The 25,992-nt window shown below is 37.3% G+C and overlaps 1 protein-coding gene across 2 annotated transcripts in view; it reads right to left on the minus strand.

Moving 5' to 3' along the window:
• Positions 1 to 13,426: 13,426 nt before the first annotated feature.
• The window catches only part of mblac2 (metallo-beta-lactamase domain containing 2), a 33,981-nt gene continuing 21,415 nt past the window's right edge, over positions 13,427 to 25,992 (minus strand). Inside the window, exon 3 of one of the 2 annotated variants that reach the window (XR_007143845.1) lies at positions 13,427 to 13,441. The gene's annotated coding sequence lies outside the window, so the exon portion shown is untranslated. Of the gene's footprint in view, positions 13,442 to 14,455; positions 14,471 to 25,992 lie in introns of those variants that run through there. The other variant, XR_007143844.1, reaches the window with a different exon arrangement.

The following is a 25,992-nucleotide window of genomic DNA, read 5'->3' on the forward strand; positions in this document are numbered from 1 at the left end:
TGAAGGCACCATTTAAATCCCCCAGATTCACATTCATCAGCACTGCACCAGCACCCTGGGTCAACACCGCTGGGATTTCGTCATACAAACAGATGGGCCTTGTGCACAGGTATTATACACATAAGAGTGTTGCTCCCAAGAGAGCCTAAATCCAGCTCTATGAGTTTGAAGGCGGAAATATCTTTGTGCATGTCCTTGCCTCTTAATCAGACTACAGCATGTGCAGCACTGAGATACAGATACTCTACATGAATGGACCCAAAAGACTACAATTGATGTCATGTGCTGTGTTAGTAATTGACATCAGTTTGGCATCTAGGGTGCCAAAACATTTACTATACATTTTGTAAAAGTGTTGTTAGTGGCCAGTACATTTTTAATATATATGACTAACTTTTCTTCATTTTTACATAAGCAATTCTAACATCCATCCATCCTCTCTTACCCTACTAGGTCATAGGAAACTTTGGAGCCTCAGGAGACTTAGGGTACCAGGCATTCTCTAGAGAATTTAGAGATGCCAATCAGCCTACAACACATGTCTTTAGACTGGGGAGGAAACAGAAATGTCTGGAGGAAACCCCTGATGCACAGGGTAAACAAGAAAACTCTATGGGACAACCCAAGTTCTAACAAATAAAAATAAAATATTCTATTGGAAATGTTATATATATATATATTTTATTACATCCAGTGACTCAATTGTTCAGATTGCCAGATGAAGTACATGCCACCACTTTGGGGGAGTTCAGAGAAGAGTATTGACGAATGCCTTGTTAGAATCTTGAGAGCTGATAGGCCATATCTTGCCCTGTTGTGGGAAAACAAGTTGTGGACCTTTATCGGTTGCAGTGGTCAAATCTTATGCAGGGAAAGATGCACCAGGATCAAGAGTTGCAGTCTAATCTCAAATTGGTAAGTGACTAACCACACAACTGAGGGACCTGGATGGCAGGATTCTCCTGATGTTGTAAAGGAGAAACCTGCATGATTGAATCAGGTTAGCAAAATAAGGAGAGATTGATAGTTGGTTGTCCAAAACTACTGCAGAGTTGGATGCGTTGTCAGATGGTGTGATCCGAGACTTATTCAGGGAGATCACATGATCTTGACATGAGAATGCAACTCCAGGTATATACAGCAACTCAGTCTTGCTAGGTGATGTGCTGTCATCCATGACAAAATATCTGCCTGGCATGCTGAGATTGAAGCTGAAACTGAAGCATTAGTGTCAGAAGGTGGAAAGGATAGGATGAGTTAAGTGTCATCCACATAGCAGAAATATAAAAAAACTACGGCAGGATATTACCTCACCGAGAAAGTCAGTATAAACAGCATATAGACAAAACACTGAGTCTTATGAGACCCCAGATAATCTGTATGAAGCAGATGTGACTTACCTCTTCATATCACCTGCAATGACTGTCCCTCCAGATGAAGCAGGTTTTCAAATTTACAATAAAAAAAAATTCTAATTTATTTAAGATGCATATTTGCCAATATAATAACACTGTTATAAGACATTCAAATAACAGTAAAACAATTCATTTCAATTTTATTTTATTTGTTGAAAAAGCAAATTGAGCAGAAATGCATTAATGAAATGCATTAATGGAGTAGAAACATTAATGACATAAATGAAAAAAAAAAATTATAAAATTTTATCTATCACTAATGAGCAATCCAGAAGGAACAGTGACATGGAGAAATCTCCCTGAGATGATATGAGGAAGAAACCTTGATAGGAACCAGACTCGAGGTAACCCAATGTCATCTGTGTGACACCAGAATATGCGATTGTAATTTCCCTTCTACAACTGTACACTATACAGTCAAATGCAATTGTGTAACCAAAAGCTTTTGGGCAAAAGCTTTTCTATAGACATTATCAAATGTTCACTGATGGAGTGCAAAGCTGATTGTAGCAATTGCTGTCTAAAGTCATCTTTATGGTTTCTAAGTGGTACCATCCACACCAATCCCATGTGTCTCCAGGCTGTCCATGTGGTTCATCCTCAGCAGCAGTGAGTAAGGCATCAGGATGGATCAAGTGTAGCAGTGTTTATTTACAGTAATATGCTCTTATCAGTACAATATTGTCATAGTTTTGAGGAATCGTAACATTAACTATCAGGCCTTAGATGTTTCCTTGTCCCTGAATATGGAGTACTAATTGGTGACTTCAGCCTGAATGAATTTGCTAGTGAGCTAGATCTTGTGCCTACCTTAATCTCTTGCCAACACATGGGAGTTATATAACAGTCCATTAATATTTGTGGTAAGTAAAACCTTATAAACAAAAGAAAAATAATAATTGATTGAACCTTTGTGATTTATTGCATACCAACACTGTGGTTTTGAAGAATGGGTTAGTGGGTTAGCGGGATTTTTTATTTTGTTGTTTTTTAAAAGCAACTCAGTGGGTATTACTTTGACATATTTTTTGGTTTCAACATACAGCATTTTTACCACAATTGCACAAATTTATATATGATGTACTTTGTACCAGCTTATTAAAATGTAATACATCTGATTTGCCCATCCCTGTTGATGTGTTTTAGGGAGTTCAAGCAGGATGCCTCGGGATTGGCATAGGTAGCAGATTCCTGCTTCAATCAGGCAGTTCTTTTTGCTCTGCTTTTTTTGTATTTGCCAAGGAACATATGGAGAAGCAGTGAGATCTGGCTTCAAGAAGGGCTCTCTGACCTTCAAATGGCATGCCGCCCATAGTCCGATGCTCCCACTCAAAATGACGGGTGGATCTTGGCTGAAACCACGGCAGAGATAATTGCGCCTGGTGTCCATGTGAGAGAAAGATGTTTTTAAGGACCTTTTCTCGCGACATTTCCACTATACTGACAGAACAGGCATAATCATCTCCACGAAGCCAGTGGATTATGAAAGCTCCTCACTTATGGTCATGACCATAACAGGACCTTGTTAAATCAATTTCCACATGTTCAAATAAGATAACAAAGACTATGGTCTATGTGTTACACCTGCTCTGTGGACACGGGATATGTTACTGTAATACAATAGCACATAATAAAGAAATGTGTACAAAAGAACATCTTAATAACATTTTTATTTTTTAGCTGCATTCAAACTGCAGGGTCTCAGATTTGGATTAAACAACAGGTCTTTTCACACCAGATGTTTTCATACTGAATTGGTCTAGTAATCTAATCTCTTTAACAAATTCCTGTTCCATTTGTTCCTAAGTCTCAGTTTTTATTGTATATCTATTAGCACATCAAATATTGTCTGTGAACATAGGAACTTTTAGTATAACATGTACATGATAACAGTGGAAACATTAGCATCACCTTTCCTGCATTTAATTGCCCATCTGGCAAGTTGTAGAACTCTCAATGTAATGGGATGCAGTCAAGAAACTATTTGCAGAGGTGCAAACACTGCTAACAAGAAAAATCAAAGAAGGCAGTGAGGAAAAAAGAGCAGAATTTACAACAGTATTCCAAGCATAGTGGATAGGACAGATCAGTGCTAACAGCATAAATAATAACAAAAAAAGACGAATTGATATTTAACCTCAATATACAAAAATTGTATTTGAGATCCCTATATATGTATGTAATAGATTGGTTATTTTAGTTAAAAATAACTACAAGTGTGCCCTTCATGTTCCGAGTGCTTTCCCCTAAGGCCAATTTTATTTGCATAGAATTATGTACAGAAACACATATCTTTTAGGTGTCTGGCATATCGCCATAACAAACATTCAAACGTCAGCAGCGCTAACTGTATTTGCTGACACCTAAAGACCTACCTCCTTCTGAAGTACTTACATTGAAAACCTTTGTTTTGTCTCTGTGCTTTTCTTGTTATATTCCCTTCTGAAACTGTTGTTAGATTGATGGTATTCTTAATCTGTGACCTAGTGAACATCAGGATGTATTCATTGATGGAGATCTCAGAGATCAACTGTAAGTCTCTCTGGATAAGGGCATCTGCCAAATGATGTAAATGTAAATGTAGTTGTTGCCACATCTGTATGCATGTGAGACACACCACACTAGACCTTTTATATTTATTTGTTTATTGTTTGTTTTCAAAACTGTCAGGAATTGGGCTGAACTTTTTCCTGTTTGGACACTAGGGGGGACATTGTTGCTTTTGTGTCTGCGCCATGTGCTTTTGTTTGTTTTTGTATATCACGTGTGTTAGCCTTGCCCTTTCCTTAACCATTCCCGCTTCTGCACACCTGTTCCTTGTGTTTCAGTTATTGTCACGCCTATTTATACCAGTTGTCTTATGTCTGCTTTTCGCTGAGTCCTTGTCTTTTGGTTTGTTGTTTTTGGTTTGTTGTCTCTTTGATATACCTGTGTACCTGTATTTTCTGTCTCCAGTCTTCTAGTGTTTTCTGCCCTTTGTTATTTTTCCCTTAATAAACCCCCTTTTATGTTATCTCTGCATATGGGTCTGTACTTTTAAAGTGAAAGTGAAAGTGAAAGTGACATGACATACGGCTAAGTACGGTGACGCATACTCAGAATTCGTTCTCTGCATTTGACCCATCCAAAGTGCACACACACAGCAGTGAACACACACACACCGTGAACACACACCCGGAGCAGTGGGCAGCCATTTATGCTGCGGCGCCCGGGGAGCAGTTGGGGGGTTCAGTGCCTTGCTCAAGGGCACCTCAGTCGTGGCCGGCCCGAGACTCGAACCCACAACCTTAGGATTATGAGTCAGACTCTCTAACCATTAGGCCACGACTTGTGCACGACTTTTATCTGTGTAGACATCTGCCTTCCCTGACACAAAACCAAATTAATTCATTTCAACATGATCTCAAATCCTAAAGTGGTTTACTGACTCAATAATATCCAACAAAATTACCCTTTCAGCATTCTTGCCCATCCATTACACAGAGATACATAGACAGTACACTGAATACATCTAAGGAACACTTCTCCTGCAGAAAGCATCTTACCAGCTGTCATTCAGGTGCGATGTTTCTGAGAAACATCAGCCAGATATGAACTCTGAACTTTCTGTCTACTGTCTACTGATTCACTTTAGTGAGCCAAGATTGCAACTGTACTTCCAGTAAAAATCAAGGAAACGCTGCTACTGATTCATTGTAGAACACACAGTTTACACAAATACATTAAACATTAAGTACTATGTCTCATGATATTTACATCAGCGATTCAGCTGAAAATCATGATGCTGCTCTTTTCAGTGCATGAGTGAATATTGAACGTTTAGGTGAAGGCACCAGTTGTGTACATGGTGATTTCAGTCACAGTTGCCTTTTGCCATCATATCACCAGTAAATACATTTGTTATGCAGGGAAGTGCCTGTTTGGATTTATTATGTTGATATATTGGAGGGTGTATTATTGGACCTTCTTTTGATAGAGACTAAAAAGTTGCTCTGGATAAAGACGTCTGCTAAATGCTCTAAATGTAAAAGTGAATAATTCATTAGAAATTGACCCAATAACATGATTCATCTCCTGCTTTGTGTGAACCGTTGTTTACTGAGGAGCAAAATGTGAACCTGATGCATTAGACTCATGAGTCAGTTGCTGAATATAAAGACAGCAGATTAGCAATTGCACTGCAGACTAATAATAATAATAATAATAATAATAATAATAATAATAATAATAATAATAATAATAATAATAATAATAACAACAATAATAATAACAATATTATTTTTTATTATTATTGTTATTATTATTATTATTATTATTATTATTATTATTATTATTATTATTATTATTATTATTATATAGTCTAATATAGTGTATTATTTTTACTACTAGTTCTGTATTTTATATGTGGAATCAGTCAAGTATTGAAAAGTTATCTAAATAGTAAGTCAGGTCCCAAAAAAATCCCAAGAAATCTCAAGAGAAAAAATAAAAAAATAATCAAATGAATAATTGAATGAATGAATGAATGAATGAATGAATGAATGAATGAATAAATAAATAAATAAATAAATAAATAAATAAATAAATAAATAAATAAATAGGAATGCAAAAAGTAGAAAGTCAAGAATATGTATGGAAGAAAATGGAGCTGTGCATGATAGAATTCTATATATTTATTTTTTCTATTTAATTCAATATTTCATTTAATTTAAATTACTAATTTTTAACATATTTATTTATGTGTTTATTTTTAGTTATTTATTTATTTATTATTATATATATGTAACAATGTGGTAGAGGCATTCTTCAGTGTTTGACTCTAAAAGCGTGATAAATGAATGCGTGAAGATATTAAAATGGATGAATGTTTTGGTATCGACTGTACTTTGTCTCTCCATAGAATTGTATAGAAGGAGACAATATTTCACACCTAAATGAACAATGCAGCTACTGAAGGAGTTACTGTAAGTCATATACACATTTAGGACAAAATTCTAAATGAAATGCATCTTTTCTCCATTTTTTTTCGGTTTGGTCACCTTTCCCATCCTACCCTTCAAAACAAACAGCTCTGTCTCATGACACCTTGCAACTGGCTGAAGGCTAACATGTGCTTCCTCTGAGACATGTGAACTAGCTAACATAATCATTATGATATTCTGCTCATGTTGTGTCACAGGACACAGTAACACCCTCAGAGAAAAGCACTATCTGCCTTCTTCCCTCTAATGTACAGGAACACATGGTAGGCTAGTGATGCAATGATTGACAGGAAAAACAGATAAGACAGTGTGGCCCTCAATTGACTCGCCGCCACAGATAGCAGTGGCACGGAACTTGAAGGAAAAAAATATTTTCTGTTGATGAATTAATTTAGAAACCTTTTTTGAAGTATGTGCTCTGACTTGTGTTTTTATTATCATGTGCCTCTAACAGATTGTATCACAGAAGCAGATTAAACTTTAAATAAGTAAGAAAGAGCATGAGGTTAACTCTTTTGTGCTTATTATTCATTTACTCATATTAAAATGTAGCATTCAATAACTATTATGAATTATTCAGTAAATCAAGTATAACTTAAAGATAATGTATGTAGTTACAAGAATGGTAAATGTCTTGACCTATGGCAGTTCCTGGGATTTGAAATCATATTGAACAAGTTGAAAATAGATACGAACAGATGCTCTTATATGCTGTGTTTGATCCTGAATCTATGTATATTGCTATTGTGCTGATCAATTATATTACATGTAAGAGTTAATTCTTCTGTCATGTATTGGTTTTATCCTACTGTTTCCATAGTGTATGTATTATATTGCTATTCTGTTGTGTTGCTGTTCTCATGTTCACAGTGAACTTTTATAATTAGGGATGATAAAGCAATGTTTGTATATTGACTTTAATTGCTGACAACTTAGTTGAAACCTCCTTACCCAGGAAACGTCGGTTATACCACAAGTGCTTGATCACTTTTTTCTTTTTGCCATGATTCTCCGCAGCAGTTTCTGCATGGACCACGGCAGCACGTGTCGACTGAGCAGAGGTCAGGTTGAACCCTGTCATTGTGGAGTGTGGAGCAAATGAGAGGTGGTTATTAGGTTCACCCCTGGGTGCCCTCTCTCCTGATGAAAGCTCAATCAACATCGCTGCCCTTGGATCCTCGTTCACACTCACAACACTCATGACTAACACATCACAATTAAGCTGCAATTATCTTACACAAGAGAATCAGACCTCGGCTGGCCTTTCTGATCGTTGGCAGACGTGCTGAATTTGTAAAACCCGCAGCGTCTTGACCTGGCGCACCTCATTTGGTGCAGCGTATTCCATTCATCTGACATGCACGAGTGTTCGCAACGATCTCACATGGCCACCACATATGAGCATGTGTCACATAATAGCTTTGTTATAAAGCTGTCAATCAATTTCCTCTGCAGAAAAGACTTGACCTTAGGCAAAGCACTGGGCCTAAAGGCAAGGAATAAAGAAGTAATTGTTACTCCAGACATTTACTTAAAGCATGTAGAATCTCCATAAGACATGCATACATCATCCACATCCACCTACTCATAAACAGCCGATAAATCCTTGCAAGCGATGGCAGTATTAAACCCTTTTTCTTCTCTGAGCTGAGGATAGAGCTTTATTGTGACTGACATGATAATGTTCTCATATGAGGGTCTCCTTAGTAACCACATGCTTCCTCTCGAAGGCTAGTCTCAAATATTTAATCGCTTTAATCACACAAAATTAACATGACAATTAAATCAACAACACAAACATCTATGCAGGGAGTTTGTAATTCACTATCCTGCTTTGCATGGCTGATTTCAAGCTTAGGGGAAGAGAGAAAATGTCTTCTTTGATGAACAGAAAACAACAGTCATCATCTGTACTGTCTCAACCTGTGTATAAAACAACTTCTTATAGTATTAGCTATACAGTTTATTATCTTATTATCTTTACAGTTTCTCAGCAGTAATGTGAAATGGAAATAAAAAATGATATGTGCTTAAGTCTTCAATGTCTTTACTATCTTTTTCTCCTGAGAAGAAAAAGAGACCAGTACTCTTAGATCTCAACAACATCATGCACCCTTCTCTACACAATGAATTAAGTTCATTCATATATACTGTCAAGTTCACTAGGTGTATTCTTGCAAATGTAAATTTTTTATATAATATCATGTTTAAGCGTATAAATAATACTTTTCTGTATTTTTCTATGCTAGTTTAATTAATAGAGGGAATAAACTCTAGTGTCCTTTTACTGTGTATGCTAGCATTTGTATGTGTACTGTATTTGATGAGAAGTACACCAAATTTTAGTATTATAGTAGTTATTAGTAATTATTATACTATATTGTACTATTATTGTAAAATATAGTAATATAAATATAGTATTGTACATATGTATGCATAGTATGTATTTAATACTTGCCCACACTATATACAAATACTCAATGTGAGTAAATTTAATCCAATAAATGTTATACTGATACTGTATGTTAAGAACACCTTTTTGGATGCGGAGGAGAGATTTCAATAAACTATCATTTTCTTTCTTTCTTTCTTTCTTTCTTTCTTTCTTTCTTGCTTTCTTTCTTGCTTACTTTCTTGCTTTCTTTCTTGCTTTCTTTCTTTCTGCCAACATTTGAAAATCAAATTGACTCAACAAACTAACCAAAGGACAATACAAAAGATTTTTTTACAGACAAATTAGAAAAGACGAATTAGATCTCCTAAAATCTTCTGAAATATTAAAAAGAAACCATTTCATTATCCTCTGGGCTTGCACTATACACTAAATTGTAAAGTTTTACATTCACAACTCAAAAACTTTTGGTGAGCTTCAAACACTTCAGCCTTTCAATCTGACTTTTTTATTTTTTGGCCTAGTTAACTTAGGCACTAATGACAAACATTCCCACTGCAGTGTGCTACAGTAGGCAGCCATAAATACTGAAAATGTCAAGTGTCTGCAAAGCCATCCCATTCAGTCACCACATGACTAGTCATTTTCTTGCTCTTCTTACTCCCCTGTGGTGAAAAAGGCCTTTGTTATCAAAAAGCACTTGGCCACCATATAAATAACCAGCACATCTACTAATGTCCACTGCAGTGTGCTGGAGAGTGCAATCAGACCTAATGGCATTTGTTTCTGGCAGAACTGCAGGCTGCACAGCCAGCATCAGCTCTAATGTGTACCTTGGCCAGTCTGGGAATGCAGTTAGTTTGTCCAGTGCTGCCTGATGGAAGACGGAAATCAAGGCAATAATTGGGCTTGTTTATACTGAGAGAGTGGCAAAGAATCATGTTTAGGTCTTCTATGCTGAGACCAGAACCTATTTCCAATGCTTGGCATTTAAGTTTGTCAAAGTGAGCTTTCGTTTTTCTACAAAGAATAATTAGAACGTGGTGCTACTTTTATTTATTCATCTGCATAGAACAAACCTAAGTGTGTTGAAAACTTCACAACATCAGAAAATGAGAGTCAGAGTGATGAAACATCAGTCTCTCAGCATGCTTCAAAAGATGTGTGTGCAGCATGCCGCCTGTTGGTTTGGCACACTGTGGAAAGCCAATGTCAGCGTGTGTCAGTACATCTCAGGCTAGAACCTGTAAAAGTCCTAATTAAACATCCCTTCAGGTCAGATTTTCAAAAGATCACCTCCTTTGTGACAGCAGATATGTGCTCTGTTTCACACAAATATACCAGAGGATTGAAGTGTGGCTGTTTCACAATGCCATGTATAATAGTGTTGTATGTTCCCTGTAGATAATTAACCAAAATTGCAGGGCTAGATTAGCAGACATTATTAACAGAAAAAAGTCAAATTAAAATTCTTTTATTACCAGATGTCTGGTAAATCCAAAAAGGGACAGGAGGTGAAATAGCTTAACAATGAATACAACACTGCTGTGTCACTCTCTTGAGTTAAAGATGAAGAAAAGGCTGATTTCTCTGGGCATCATTATCAGTAGGTTGTCTAAGCACTTAATGGTTAATGTGGTAACTAATAAAGGCAACTTGCTTTCATGGCAATGGCATTGAAAATCACAACTTGTTCAGGGTTGAATTTTTTAGACAGATATTTAGAGTTTGAGCCAAAGTGAAAAGAAATGGCCTAGAAAATACACAGACCTACCTTTGGCAGGCCCTAAGAGAATCTGTTAGTTAGAGTTCATCCAGAGCTACAACACGGTTGGGTTTTTTGGATCCCTTTGGACCCCTGTGTTTCTGGAACAGCCCACCATGTAGTGCACATCCATACACTGGCAGGATTGCAAAAACCACTAATTGATGAAAAAAGCAAAAGGAAGTAAAACAGAAATTGGTCACCCTGATGTGGGCTACCAATGGATAATGGATGCTTAAAAATTATATCCCCTTGTTAATATATGGTGAGTTCTTAGCACCTAATATCTATAAAATATTGAGCCTACCAAGTATCTTCCAGCACTCTGAAAGTGGGCAACTCCTCCTGGGTCTGCTGCCCAGAGGCTTAAAACTTGTGTCTTAGACATACAGAGGAAATGACCTAAACGAGGCCAACTAAACATCTTGCTCTCAGGATGTGTGGGCACTAAATTCTGACCTATTTTCTGTTTGATTGCTTGTTGTGTAGTTAACCGAGTGCCTATATAGTCACATGTTTTGTGCATAATTCTGAGCATGCAGGTCAAGCTAACACATCACAGATAGGCTCCACAGGGATCACCTGGTCATTTGCTTGTCCTCCAAACCACAAAAAAACAATGTCATGGATTTGGGTGGAAGCCAGGGCAGATCCATTGCTCTGCACATGATACGGCAGGAAGAGGTTTTTTGACAAATGCCTGTGTCAGAATTCAGTTACATTCCCAAGGGCTGGTGTCCTATCATGAAGGCCAATTGTATAGAGTCAATCTTTGTATTTGATGCCTGTGTAATTAAACAGCACAGAGTAGAATGATACAAGAGGATGACAGCAGAGGAAAGAGTTAATCAGTATAAATGTAATAATGGGTTTCCAGACAGATATTATCATCAACTTTTAAAAAGATAAGCTCTTTGTTTGTTGATGAATGTACAGGATATGGTATTACTGGATATGGAAATGATCATTGTGCTATAAATGATGACACTACTAACAGGACTGATTCTTCTTGGCGGATATTGAGGAGTGGGACAGGAGTTATGGTCCCATACAGTTTATACAACAATTGGTATAACATACAGCAAATGGACACCCCCGCTCACAGATATACCCCTACACAGTAAAATCCCACAATCCACCAAAAGGCACACAGGGGCTTGATAAAGACATCTGTGATTCGTGGGTCATGTGAGCCTGAGGAGCCACGTGTGAGCAAGCGAGGGTGAAAAGTGTGGGAAGGAAATCAAAAGAGGCTCTTGAAGAGGCCCATCGGCTAGCGTCAAGTGCTCCAGCCTGCTGAATTATGAATAAGCCACTGATATCCTGTGACTGGGGGTGGGAGCGAGTACTTCCTTTCGGGCCAGAGTGGAGCTTGAATACCCGTGCATTATTCATTGCCCAAGTGCTCCTGTTAAAATGACTCGATATTGGGAGTCAAGTATGAAAATATTGCAGCCTTTTGTGGCAATAGACTTGAGAGATTGGCAACACAAAGGCCCATGTGCAGGAGGAAGCAAGTGACAGATGTGTTTACTCAACTTTTGTTGTTCTTTATTGATTTTGTGATTTTGTCAGTTATGTTCTACACTGCAACACTGAAAAAATTCCTTCAAGCAATAACAAGGATTTTGTATTCATATACGTCTTACAGCACAAACTGTTTTCATTTATTTATAGTTCTTATATGAATGAAACTACCTTCACAATATAAAATTTGTAGCCTTCAAATATCATCTCTGTTTTATTAATTATATATCTTCTATTACATAAACTTGGAAAACTACTTGCAGCACCTGTTTACAGGCAGATCAAATCCCCAGGATCTGTATGAGGGTAGATGGGTTTGGGGCATCTGACAAGATTAACTCCAATTTGTGGCCAGGTCAGGATTAAGAATATCTGAACCATCACATTTCCCAACTGCCCCAGCTCCCTCGCTAACTGTTAATCCATGTGTTTGATACATTAGAAGCTTCTCCCTTACTTTATTCAAGGGGGGCACACTGGAACTTCTTCTGCTAAGTCTGATTTCTTTTTTCTCTTTCCCATCTTTTGCAATCCAGAAAATTATATGAGAGTCCAAGGGATTTATTTAATTGGGTTTAATTAGGCTTGTGTCAGGGCTAGCGAAACTGAAGTAACTTAGCCATAAAAGAACTAAAGAGATAGCAGAAGCCCCTCCAGATGTACCCATGCTTCCTTTGCCAGATGCCTATGATGCTGACAGGCCAATTAGAAACACCAAATCTCACAAAGCTCTCTCTTTTTTTGGATTCTTCCTCAGAGGTAAAATCGATTACCACAAGCTTGTGAGGACCTCTGCACACTTTTTCAACAGACGTATCTATTACTCACAGAACTAGCATTCGAGAGCCATAACTAACAGCACCATTGGATAGGCTTAAGCAGAATTGTAGGTCAGAAAGTCTCTCCTTCCATTTGATATATCCCAGCAGATATCAATATACCCGCTGAAGAGAATTAGCATAGCCTCATGCTAGGCTTAGTATAGGATTAAATGAGGCACAGTGCTGTGCGGTTGGTGGCTGGGAAAAGATGATCAGTTTCATATGCTTCCATTATGGATCGTAGAAGCTTGGGATTGTGGACTAAATTTGATGTTTAAGCCGGGGTAATGTAAATAATAAAAACTTATAGGACATTAAGGCCACTTGAATGCCAGCACAAAAAATGGGGATCTTTTGCAGACCACATCAACCATGTGTGGACTTTTGAATTGACTGCTGAACCCTGTAGTGCACACAATTATAATTGTTCATACTATATGGTTACAAAAAAAAAAAAACAGAACAATAACTCACTGTTCAACAGCAGCATAACTTCATGCAGGACATGCAGATGCAGTTTCTGGTTCCTCACATGAACACTGGAAACAGGGTTACACAAATGTTTAGATTTCTGGAGACTGTGTAAGGTTCTTCACATAATTATGCCTGTATAGTCTTACTGTAGTGTTTCGTTTCATAACAGAATGTATTTTAAATATTTAAAAAAAATGAGTGAGTTAATACCGTGGATTTCAGTGATAGTTAGCCTACAGAGGTGGGAAGATTTTGCACAGCATCACTATTTCTCAAGAAACCTGGTGTTCTTTTATCATGAAATACATTTATTATGAGTATGAAAATAGGATTTGGAGCATGTAGAAAGGAAGGAACATACAACATGTTAGTGTAATTTCTAAGGAGGAGCAATGTTAAAGCTACACAAGACAGTCCTGCAAAAAGTAATATCCTACTTACAGTAGTATTTAAGGGAACATACCAACTCTGACTGTGCTTCAATGACCAATTATTCAAATCCAAGATGAACTCAGTCATGGAACACAGTAATTATAGACCAATGGCTGAAAAATGCCACATGATGAACAGCTAAATAATAGCCTTGGATTCACAGTAACATTTTGAAAGAAGATTATCTATGTAATATCTTCTACTACAACACAGAGACAGAAAACCATCATGGCACGAACATTAAGGAGCCAGCCTCTTCTGAGAATAAGAACAGAAAGGAAGCATGGATCACTATATTTTAGATGGAAGGATTAATGCCATTAATACATTGTGGTTCACTGTCAGCATATGAACCATGTCCCAGTCTCTCCGTGATGATATTTAATCATAGACCCAAGTGGCTAGACATATTGCTTTATGTTCCAATTTATATATATTAAAATATTTTGTATATAATTTTTTATTTCATTTCTGTTGATTTGTCTAGATCTAATTTGTCTAGATTTAATTTATTTTGGTTGGTTGGTTGGTTGGTTGGTTGGTTGGTTGGTTGGTTGGTTGGTTGGTTGGTTGGTTGGTTGGTCGGTCAGTTGGTTGTTTTGGAGGTCACCATGATGTTCAGTGTTCACACAACTTCAGTGTTTGGTGTTCGATTCCCAGCCCTGTGTGAACAGAGTTTGCATGTTCTTTCAGTTCATCAGGGTTTCCTCTAGTGATTCTGGTTATTCCTCCCATGGGTACAAAGACTTTCAATGAATGGTATCTCTAAATTGTCTTTACTGTAGATTGTGTGTGTGTGTGTGTGTGTGTGTGTGTGTGTGTGTGTGTGTGTGTGTGTGTGTGTGTGTGTGTGTGTGTGTGTGTGTCAGAAAGAGAGAGAGAGAGAGAGAGAGAGAGAGAGAGAGAGAGAGAGAGAGAGAGAGAGAGAGAGAGAGAGAGAGATTGCACTCTGCAATGGGTTGCATTCCTGTCCATAGGGGTCCATATCCCTGACGATGAAGAAGTACTCTCTATATGTTCACATGACAGTTCATTTGTGCAAAAACTGTAACAGACCACTATATCTGATGAGCAATCATTTTTCATCAAACTGTATCATACTACTGACAGGTAAGCAACATCAACAGTTTTGTTACACCAAGGTGATTTTTAATTCATATAAAAACAAAAATATGAAATATTAAAAAGCATTATAAAGCATTATAATAGATAATATACAACTTACATTATGTACAGTAGCTTACTTTACTAACACACTTTACTTTCAGGAGAAGAGTGTTTTAATAAAAATAGTAATAATTTTTATTATTAGTAATAGTAGTGGTAGTAGTTGTTGTAGTATTACAGCCTAAGCTCTAACAGTGACTATGTGAGTGACAAACTCAAAACCCAGCAAAAAATGTTTTATTTAAAACAGCTCAATGCAGTTTGAACTGTACCTTTAGAATAAAAGAAATTATTAATACCTTTCAGAATAATAGACCCACTTTCTTTTACATAGCCATATGTATCTACTGTAATTGTTCACAAAACATCAACCAGAAAATCGCTATTTTGTGAATTTTAATACAGTATATTAATTCATTAGAATACTCTAATTGTGTACTTATGGTTCACAGATCAAAGTCTACAGGCTTTACTGTTGTTGTCCAGACCAAAGTCAGATTCTCGAGACACATTCCAACACTTTCTATTATTCATAATCAAGCTGAAAGCCTCTGCCTGGTACACCATTTATCCATTTGCTTCCATAGTCAAGATAACTGTCTATTCAGTCCCTCACACTGCATTTAAAAGGTTAGAGAATATTCCAGATCAGGCCTCCTCACTTTAACAGACTTTATGCAGTGAACACTTAATGATTTAGATCATTATCCTGCACTTTACAAATCACTTATATGGGGAGAGTAATTATATTAGATTTTTTGGTTATGAATATGTTGGGGTTTTTTTTTGTTTGTTTGGGTTTTTTTTTTTTTCATTTTGAGATATTATGTATTTTATAAGAACATATTTTGTAATAAACTGTAAGATTCTAAAGATATTGTGTCAGTAATAATGAGGGAAGAAAATAATTTTTGTTTTTAGTTCAACATTTTTGCAGGATGTTGAATAGGTGGATTAAATGTATGAAAATATCAACTGGACCTGTTTGATGTTGTGCTCATACGAAAAAGGAATTACTAATAAAAATGAAATGGCAATGGTTTGGGATGGGATGCGTACAATTAGATTTGGTATCTTCCATTTGTTTCAGTGTTGTAGTAATTAAATTAAGTCTCTTCATTTAATTAAGGCCCAAAAAAGTGATTTTAAATTTCTGAAGGTCATAAATCAAAAGCAACCGGTGATCTAGATTTTAGCTTTAGTGAAGGGTTACCTTATAAAAAATGTTACAAATATTCAAATATTATCCTATCTTTATCAATATTTAATGATTTGACCTGGTTCTCTTTCAATTTTCTAGGATTTATGCATATATGTAGATAGATAGATAGATAGATAGATAGATAGATAGATAGATAGATAGATAGATAGATAGATAGATAGATAGATAGATAGATAGATAGATAGATAGATAGATAGATAGATAGATAGATAGGATAATTACATTTTCCACAATATTTTCCCTGTTTTCTGCCATCTACAATTGCTCTTTCACTGGCTTTTTAAGTTTTAGATCTTATTAGTATTTGCATACTGTATACTCCTCATGTTTACCTGCTCTTTGCTATGTCTTGTTTGTTCACTCCTTGACACTCATGATCAGGGCTGTATTTAGTTTTGTTTTTTTCTGTGTATGTATCTGCTAGTCTTGTTCAAGATGGATATTTCAACTGTTAATAGCAATAACACCTTTTCATGCATCTGTGTTAAAACCCATCACAGCAGGTACAGTATGGTATTGCCTGGAGGAGAAAATTCAGGACCCAGTAAAGGTTATTTGTGATTCCCAGATTCAATTGAGACTTTCACCATTCTCACCTTGACGAATCTTGTCCTCGTGATCATTCTTGCGTTCAGTCCCATCCCCATTCTCAGAGAAATCTAACTGTTACAACCTTAAGTTTGAATGCACTCCCAATTCCCCTAGTCAGGAAAACTAAAAGTGATCAAATTCACTTGCTTTCTAATTGGATAGCGGTCTAGGAATACCCATCAGTCATTTGGCAATTCAGCTCAATTGTGGGTTTTTCTGAATTTCTGCCTATAACATGCTTTGTCACCTCTACTTTGACAAAAGTGAAATATGTTTCACTACAAGAATAGATATATAAGAAAGGTTTAGTTTCTTACTGTATGCGATCTACTTGCAGTATTTTAGGTACAGAAGCAGTTTAACAAACAGTGGCATTAAAATAGTCTGCCCTGTGATTTCTCTCTCACTCTCACTCACTCATTTTCTACCGCTTTATCCGAACTACCTCGGGTCACGGGGAGCCTGTGCCTCAGGCGTCATCGGGCATCAAGGCAGGATACACCCTGGATGGAGTGCCAACCCACCGCAGGCCACACACACCCCTGTGATTTCTGTCAACCAAATTACTGCAAATGTCCTACACCAAGTTTCTGCACAACTAATCACTGATCTAAGAGATGATAAGTGCTATGATGCTTTTGGAAGTTCATCTCATTTGAGTGGTATACTATTAAGGAGCTGGGAGAGCTGGGAAAACTAAAGTCCTGCTACTTCTCTCTTTTTTGAGACAAAACAGACAGGTTGCTGATAGAAGTTCAAACCAAATAATCACCTCATTATAAAATAAATCTTTCATACCATATCACATGCTGAGTTTGACTATTGATATGCAAGTTGTTCAACCTTATGTTTTTTTTTATAATTTAAGACTAGTTGGAAAGGTAACAATACAGGAACTTCCATCTTTAGAAAATCCTTCTTTAATTTAATTTCCATTTCAGCAATTAGCACTGTAAAGCCTCATGCATTAAAATATGCTCTACTCAATGTTTGATTAACACATTTCCTTCTTTGATATGAAGGAGACAGACTGGAGTCACCAATAGGCTTAAAGGTATGCGATTATTCACAGCCATATGTTTCCTCATCTATCATCTAGAGGCAAAATTCCTTCAATGTTTAAAAGAAATATCCATTTTATTACCTAGTGCTAGCCTGCAATACAGTATCTTAGATATGGCCGACCAAAACGAGTATGAATGTGAGCTTACAATCAACATACACTTTGCAAAATCTCCCTGTACATATTATCAGATGCAGTTTTTGCTTATTAAACCTGACCATCGCTTAGGCTGAGTAATACGGCTGGGCCTCCGGTACACAGTCACACCATTGAGACCTGCAGTGACCTGCGCACTGTAAAGGAAACAGCACATGTAATTTTGAAAGGCAAACTCGTGCCGACCTGCACAGTGTCCTCAGAGCCCAGCCTTTAATGGCTACAACAGGGCCCCAATTTTGTTGTCATCCACAGGAAGCCTGCAGAAAAAACAACACGGACTCTTGACAGCAGTGAGGACACCTAGACTGCTATTATTAATAGCAGTGTTGACTATGACACTGAACAGACTGAGCCCTTGTATGGCTGCCTTTTATTTCCTCAATCCACCTCATCCCCCTGGTTTATGAAATATGCACAATGCAAACAGAGGTGGAGCTGATGCACAGTCCTGTTCCTACGACTACTAACCACTACATGTCCAGGGCTATTAGTTATTTATAATATACACCAGGTAAGTGCCAAAATTGGCACTCGTTTTTATTCCCCCCTCCTTCTCTGGTGCCCTATAAGGGCACTTTTGTAATGCTGTGCTTGCATTAGGGCTCTGCTATAGCGATAACACACACAAGAGATAAAATTAGTTACATTGTTCAGGGGCAAGGGCATTGCAATTACCATAAATATTTGGACACGTCATCCACTGAGACATAATTGTGGTGGCATTGTGGAGAATGCTCCAGAACTCATTAATAGAACTGCACCTTAATATGAAGCATCTTAATATGTAACAGTAAAAACCACGTTGCCATGTCAACAAAACGGCTTCCACTTTAGTCCACAGATAAAGGCGTCATCAGGCAATTCCTTAATGTTGTGGAGTGAAAAGTCATTCTAGGTCAGAATAGACAATGCAGTTAGACATATGCTAATTTGGTTGCCCTGAGCACACTTTCTCCTTTGGAAAGCAAACAAAGAATTATGGCCCCTTCACTCCATACAGTATTTCCAGAGATTGGCTCTTCAAGTTGTCAGAGTTCATCCTAACAACTGAAGCCCAAGGGCTCAACCTTTCAACAGGCTAAGCCTCACACAGATTTGTTTTAATGAGAGTGATGTTTCCAATGTCTCTCTACAATACAAGCTCAGGTCACTAATCTGGAGGACCCTTATGACCTATTTTAGTTCATTAGTTTTTATGTCTTAGTTCATAAGCATTAGGTAATGTAATACTATTATTATATATAATATAATTATATAATTCATTCATTCATTCATTTTCTACCGCTTACCCAAACTTCTCGGGTCACGGGGAGCCTGTGCCTATCTCAGGCGTCATCGGGCAACAAGGCAGGATACACCCTGGACAGAGTGGCAACCCATCGCAGGGCACACACACACTATCATTCAATCACTCAACCACACACTACGAACAATTTTTCCAGAGATGCCAATCAACCTACCATGCATGTCTTTGGAATGGGGGAGGAAACCGGAATACCCAGATAAAACCCCCGAGGCACTGGAAGAACATGCAAACCCCACACACACAAGGCAGAGGCGGGAATCGAACATGCAAACTCCACACACACAAGGCAGAGGCGGGAATCGAACATGCAAACTCCACACACACAAGTCAGAGGCGGGAATCGAACCCTCAACCCTGGAGGTGTGAGGCGAACATGCTAACCACTAAGCCACCGTGCCCCCCATAATTATATAATTATTTCTAAAAGTGTTCCTCAGCCTCAGATGCATCACAGTAGTTCAATAAGAATGTACAAGACTATTTTTTTCATCACAGCCATACACTATTTATTTTAGTTTGTCTTTACCCATGATATTTTCTACCAATAACCTAATTTAAATGACCTCAACCCATGTAGCTACTAAGGATGCTATGAATGCATCATGCAGTGCAGACTGTGTTTGTCCCCTGAGATTCATATCTGACTCTCTGCATGAAAGTAAAAGCATCCCACAAGAGCAATTGTTTTTTAATCCCAAAGAGTCACACTTTGAAGGGCACCTTTAGTTTTAACCAGTGAACCATTCAGGCAAACTTCCAAAAAGAAAAGAAAAATGTAGTGCACCTCATATTTCTATCTGTGTATGTAACTGTTTAGAAAACACTTTATCTGTTCATTCTGAATAATTTATATGTATTCATATTTGGTTGGAAAAAATTAAGTTTCTGTTCATATCAAAAGGTTATAGGTTTTTGCTACTTGCAACAATTTGCTCTCATTATCTATTCTTATGACCTCAGACTAATGAGGTCAGTGTTGTTAGATTTTGTCATGCAAAAATTATAAGAAAATATACAAATTCTAATCATGATCTTAGCCGTAAGTTAACCTTAGCACAACTTCTGAAAAATTATGTGCAGTTTATAGATGGAACCTGAACTTTGAGCGGTATAGCAGCTAGTTTCCCTTATAAAAGTATCCTTGTATAGCAAATTTGAACAAAATGGTAAATGTGCCTCCAAGAAGCTTCAAGCCCAAGGCTTGTTTAAGAATCCTTAGTAAATCAGTAAAGCAGCCACAGTCCTTAATTGCTTAAGAGGTTCTTTCTATGTTTTTCTCTCAATGTAGGTCAGTCTTTCCTCACCAATCTCCTCGAATCACTTTATACCTTATGTGCTGTAAACTACTAAGATATAAAAACTCCACTGTAAGCTGTTCCTTACGTACATATACACAGCAATATACATTTTTTTTAGAATTAGCACTTAGATATTACAAATAATTAAATCATGTAGTCCTCTCCCAAAAAACACTGAATGCACTGTAATATATCTAGAAATATTTAATAATTAATATATGTTTATTCAAGAAATCAAGCCAAATACATGAATAAATTTGTGTTTTTTTCCACTTTAACTAAAAATTTAAACCCCAAATTAATCATGATATTTAAACATATGTTAATTCCATCCACCAGTAAACTCAATCCTTAAGAAATAAGCGCACTCCGTCAGAAGCTCTGCCAGGACGCTCTTAGACAGGATTCCACAACGCAACCCTCCCTGGGCAGCGCCGCCACCACCATGCCAGGCTGCTCGCATTGGCACTCAAGGAGCAGCTACTTTGAGAGGTAGACAGACAGACAGACAGCCAGACAGGGAGGGGACACCTCTCCTCCTCTCCACGCCTCCTCCACCATCTGTCTCCGAGACAAGTGAGACATGTGTCTGCCAGAGAAGACGCGGGACGTCCCGAGGAGTTGAGGAGCACCATCTTAAATCACTGTCGTGGCCTCCTCCTCCGTGATGGATCTGCTTCATTTAGCAGGAGCACGAGACACACAGGGAGGCCAGCTCTTCGGCCCGCGTCGTACAAAAGCACAAAAAGGCTGCCAGCTGCAGGAACAGTAGGGATTTCAACTCACACACATTTTATTGTCACCCAGAACACTAGGGGCCAACATGCAGGCTGTCAGGAATCTGATTGAATTAAACATGTTTCATTCCATCATTTGTTATCTATACTTTGTCTTTTGTCATTTCAGTCAACAAGGCACTCTGTAGTTGCTATCATTATTAAAAAACAATAAAACAGTAAAGTAAATCGCTAGATTACTATCTGTTGATCGCATTTTCTTGTGTAAAATATGTTTTCTTGATATTTCTGAATTCTTTTTAAAAGCTGGTGAAACCACAAATAAAATGAACACTTGAATGCCAAATCCACTCTATTTAATATTGTAAAGCACTTTTAAAAATGTTTGAAATTGCTTTCTTGTCTCTGAGTATGCTTGTATGTAGAGATTGCATTTGGTTGAACTGTCCAAATCAAAACAATTTTCCTTAGAGGAAGTGGTCACAGATACAGTTGCTATTTGTGCTATTACATCACTCTCAATTTAAGCCAGACGAGCCTGGTTCTGTCTTCTCAATGGTCTCCTTTTTTTAAAGGCTCACTGTAAGTCTTTGGAATTGATCCTCCACTAGACTTTTAACTTTTTTCTTTACGAGCGGGACACAAACCACATCACATCAATAGGTTTTCATTCTAGGAGGTCAGCGAGAACAACTGCTCGGTTGCAGCCCCCTATATGAGCTGCGTGTGGTGGGTAGGGCATGATTTATGGTTAACATCAAACAATTCTTTTTGCAAATTGTAATGGCAAAAAAAATATTGAATCGAGACCAAATAAAAATCCTGTAACCAGCTGAAACGCTAAAATGACCATGATGATAGCCAATAAAAGTTTCTCCACAGGGACAAAAAGAAAAGCTCCACATGTTCTGTGTTTTTGATGGAATATTTAATCATAGTGCTAGAGACCACATGCTACACTATCACACATGGAAAAAAGGGTTCTTTGGAAATTTGAATGTTTTTAAATTTCTTGGGGATCCCTCTCTGATAAAACATAATGTAATGTATGTTCTACACAGACTCAACTATTCAACTATTTAGGCTTTTTTTGCGAGTGATGCAGACCAAAGAACCATTAAGGGTTCTAGATTTAACCTCTCTTTGGGTGTCAAGGCCTAAATAGAAAAGTATCACTGTTCATGCAGCACTTCCTTAAGGGTTCTTGAAGGGTTGGATAGTTACATGGTTTTAGCATAAGGGTTCTTAGCAGGGTGTCCCCAGAGATTTATGGATAGGAAGGCTACGCTTCAACTAGGAGGGAGTCTACAGATACGCTCACCCAGAATTTAGATTTTTTTTTTTATGACCTCAAAATGTCTGTATAACATCAATATTTAAAGCAATAAGCATAAAATTATTTTCAAATATATTGCTATTTGGTATCCTACACAGATATATTGCATCCACTAGCAAACACAAGTCAGTTCATGCCATCTTCTCTTTTTTAATTGAAAGGCCAATATATGCACACTATAGATACAATAGTAGATGGTATATGGATGCTGCTCTATAGTAAAGCGCTTACCTCTTTAATAGAAGGTGACAGAATTTCAAAGGTCATAGATACATTTGACAGCATGAAAATTACATTTTTTTAATTAAAATGTTATTTATTCTCACAAATTATATATTAGGATATATTATAGAAAATAATATATCTAAAAATAGAACCGATCCACTTTATTCCAAGCCAGCGGACAATAGAGTTGTTAGTCAAAAAGAACTTGTAGGCCTATAGCTAAATTTAATATTATTTTTAACTGAAAGATGAAACAAAAAAGTCCCACTTGCATAATTCTCGTTCATAATAACCACCATTAGACCTTTTAGACTGTCAGTCTGCTTTAGTTTCTTTCTCTCAATCTTGTTGCCTGTCTTTAGTAAAATAAATAAATTTATTTTATAAAATAAATAAAATAAATTTTTAAAATTTATTTTAAAATTTTAAATAAATTTAATTGTAGCAACCAGCTACAATTGTTCAGTTCATTTGAACTGACTGCCATTATTTTATACAAGAGATTTCATATTTCCATCATATATACAGTTTGAGTAAATTAAGATATACATTTGCATAATGATTAACACTATAGAACTTTTTCCTAACACTGACTTACTGTAAACAGCAATCTGTCATTATGATGTGATGTACTGAATACTGAAGAGATACACAGTATGAAAGCAAAAAATGCTGCCAGACTTCTTTTTACACTCAATGACTCTCACTCTATCTGTGGAGATTCTTAAAATTACTGTTAATATAGGCTAAAATGGCTGGCTCATCAGCAAGCTAACTTTAAATGCTGTTTTTTTTTTCACAAAAACCTAATGCTAGCTAACTAAAAAGAAGTTAACAACCATTTAAAGTTTGAAAGCTAACTATATTGACCGGAACTGGCCACAAATTCATATTACATATTATTTGCATACATTCTACCTTCTGTTTCACTTTCAGTACGAAGTGTTTAGATTAAAAACTAATGTTTTTATCCTGAAAAACTAATGTCTTTAACCTTTATCCTGTCTCACACAACTGCTGTAGTGCCAATGCACTGTAAAATTTCAGTGAGAATAGCACAGGCAAGACAACACTGAATTACAGCACCTTCAGTGAATTCTCCCCCAGGTCCTTATGTCATGTCAACTTTGTCAATTTTCAGACGTGACATGGCCATGAATATATGAGGATGAATATGAAAACTGTCCTGGGTTTAGCTTAAGTCAAAGGAACGTTGGGTTTAAGTTTGCGTTTGAATGAATCATTCGATTTATTTGATTAGATTAAGCCATTCGATTTGATTTAGATCAGTGTTAGGAGAATCCATCTGTCCACCCATTTTCTGTACCACTTATCCTAGACAGGGTCACAGGGAGCCTGAAGCCTATTCCTAGAGATTCTGGGAACAAGCAGGGGGACAGCCTGGAGTGCCAACCCATCTCAGGGCGTAGTGCCAACCCAACACGGGCACACACTACAGACAATTTAGAGATTCCACTCAGCCTACAACACATGTCTTTGGACTGGGAGGAAAGAATGAGTATATGAAGGAAATCCCGGAAGCATGGGAAGAAGATGCAAACTCCACATACACAGGGTGGAGCCAGGAATCAAACCCCCAATCACAGAGGTGCAAAAATACTAACCACTTGCCGCCTCCAATATGAAAACATTTAATTAAAATATTTAAGATCAAAAAATTATATGGTCACATTCCTGCAAATAAATACAGCTATTTAGAAAAAAAAATCAGCATTATAGCTTGGGTAGTTTACATTGGGGTCAGCCAAAAGCAAAAAATAACCCTAACCCTTGCTTAATAAGGATATTCAATCAGATTCTTGCATGTAGCCAAATCATCACCATGCCAGAAGAACAAATTTCTAGAAGTTAAAGATTTGTTATGCTTTTGGTCATCTTTCCTCTTACTCCCTTTGACACTACACCCACAACCACCCAAAGCCAAGGGAAAAGCACAATGGCCCTCCCCCCTCCAAATTACATTAGTAACAGCCTTCATTCCCTCACTATTCGAGTAGGTGTCATGAATTTGAGCCAAATAGCTCAAGACACTGCAGGGTATCATGAACTGTGCAAGAAAGACAAAGTTTTGGATGTAGTTTGATTATAGTTTCAAGCATTGTTCACAAATTCACTCAGTACTGTATACGTAGTGCATATTAGCAATAAACCATAAAGTGAAGAGATGCACGTGTGAAAACTGTCAACAGCCAAAAACAAGCTTAATAGTCTACAGATTTACGTTGAAACTGATGAAACCAGAATAAAGCATTGTGAAGTGTTCAACTTGCACAAGATCTGCCACGGCAGTGCAGAATCATTCAGATTAATCTGCTGCTGTTTTATTTCAGTATCATTAGCATTTCATTCAACAAACTCAGCTCAGAAACACAGCAAATCCAAGCCGAAATGTCAATCAGTATGAGCTGACTGCACTTCATCATCCTTTCTTACCTTCATCATCTCCGTTCCCCCCCTCAAGCTCTACTATAATGAGTGTGTTCACTTTGGAGCCACACAACAATCAGCAAAACTACATCATATGTATATATTTCTTCTTTACGCTCTCCCGTTTTTTTTCTTCCCCCCAGACGATTAAAATAATGTGAGGAGTGAAGCAGGGAGCACCCCGCAAGGCTCAGCAGGAGGTCTGTTTAGTGTTGCAGCAGGCGAGCTGGAGAGTTGAGAGTAGAGAGGATGCAGGCAACGGCTCCGGGTTGGGAGTGTTAACGAGATCCGATGGGCCCCTCTGCGGGCCTGGCCTGTATTAATCCATCCCAATAAATAATTAAAGCGGCCTGCTGCCTGGGTTATGCCTGCATTATCCTGCTACATGAACGCTGATGTGCAAACAGCATTGTTGTTTTTCCACAAGGGAAAATAGAGAAGGGCAAAAGTTTATAGATTTTTTTTTACTCATTTTTCGGCAGCTAATGGAAACACTAAGGGGAGCTATCACTCTCAATTAACAGCATTACATACAGTAGTCCTCTCAGCCTGCACATAGGAAAGCTAGAAAACTCAGGTTTTTGAGCTAAGAAAATATTATTTTGCACAATTTCTGATTAGATGACTAATAA

The sequence above is a fragment of the Tachysurus fulvidraco genome, chromosome 9 (genome assembly GCF_022655615.1).
Source record: "Tachysurus fulvidraco isolate hzauxx_2018 chromosome 9, HZAU_PFXX_2.0, whole genome shotgun sequence".
Classification (NCBI taxonomy): Eukaryota; Metazoa; Chordata; class Actinopteri; order Siluriformes; family Bagridae; genus Tachysurus; species Tachysurus fulvidraco.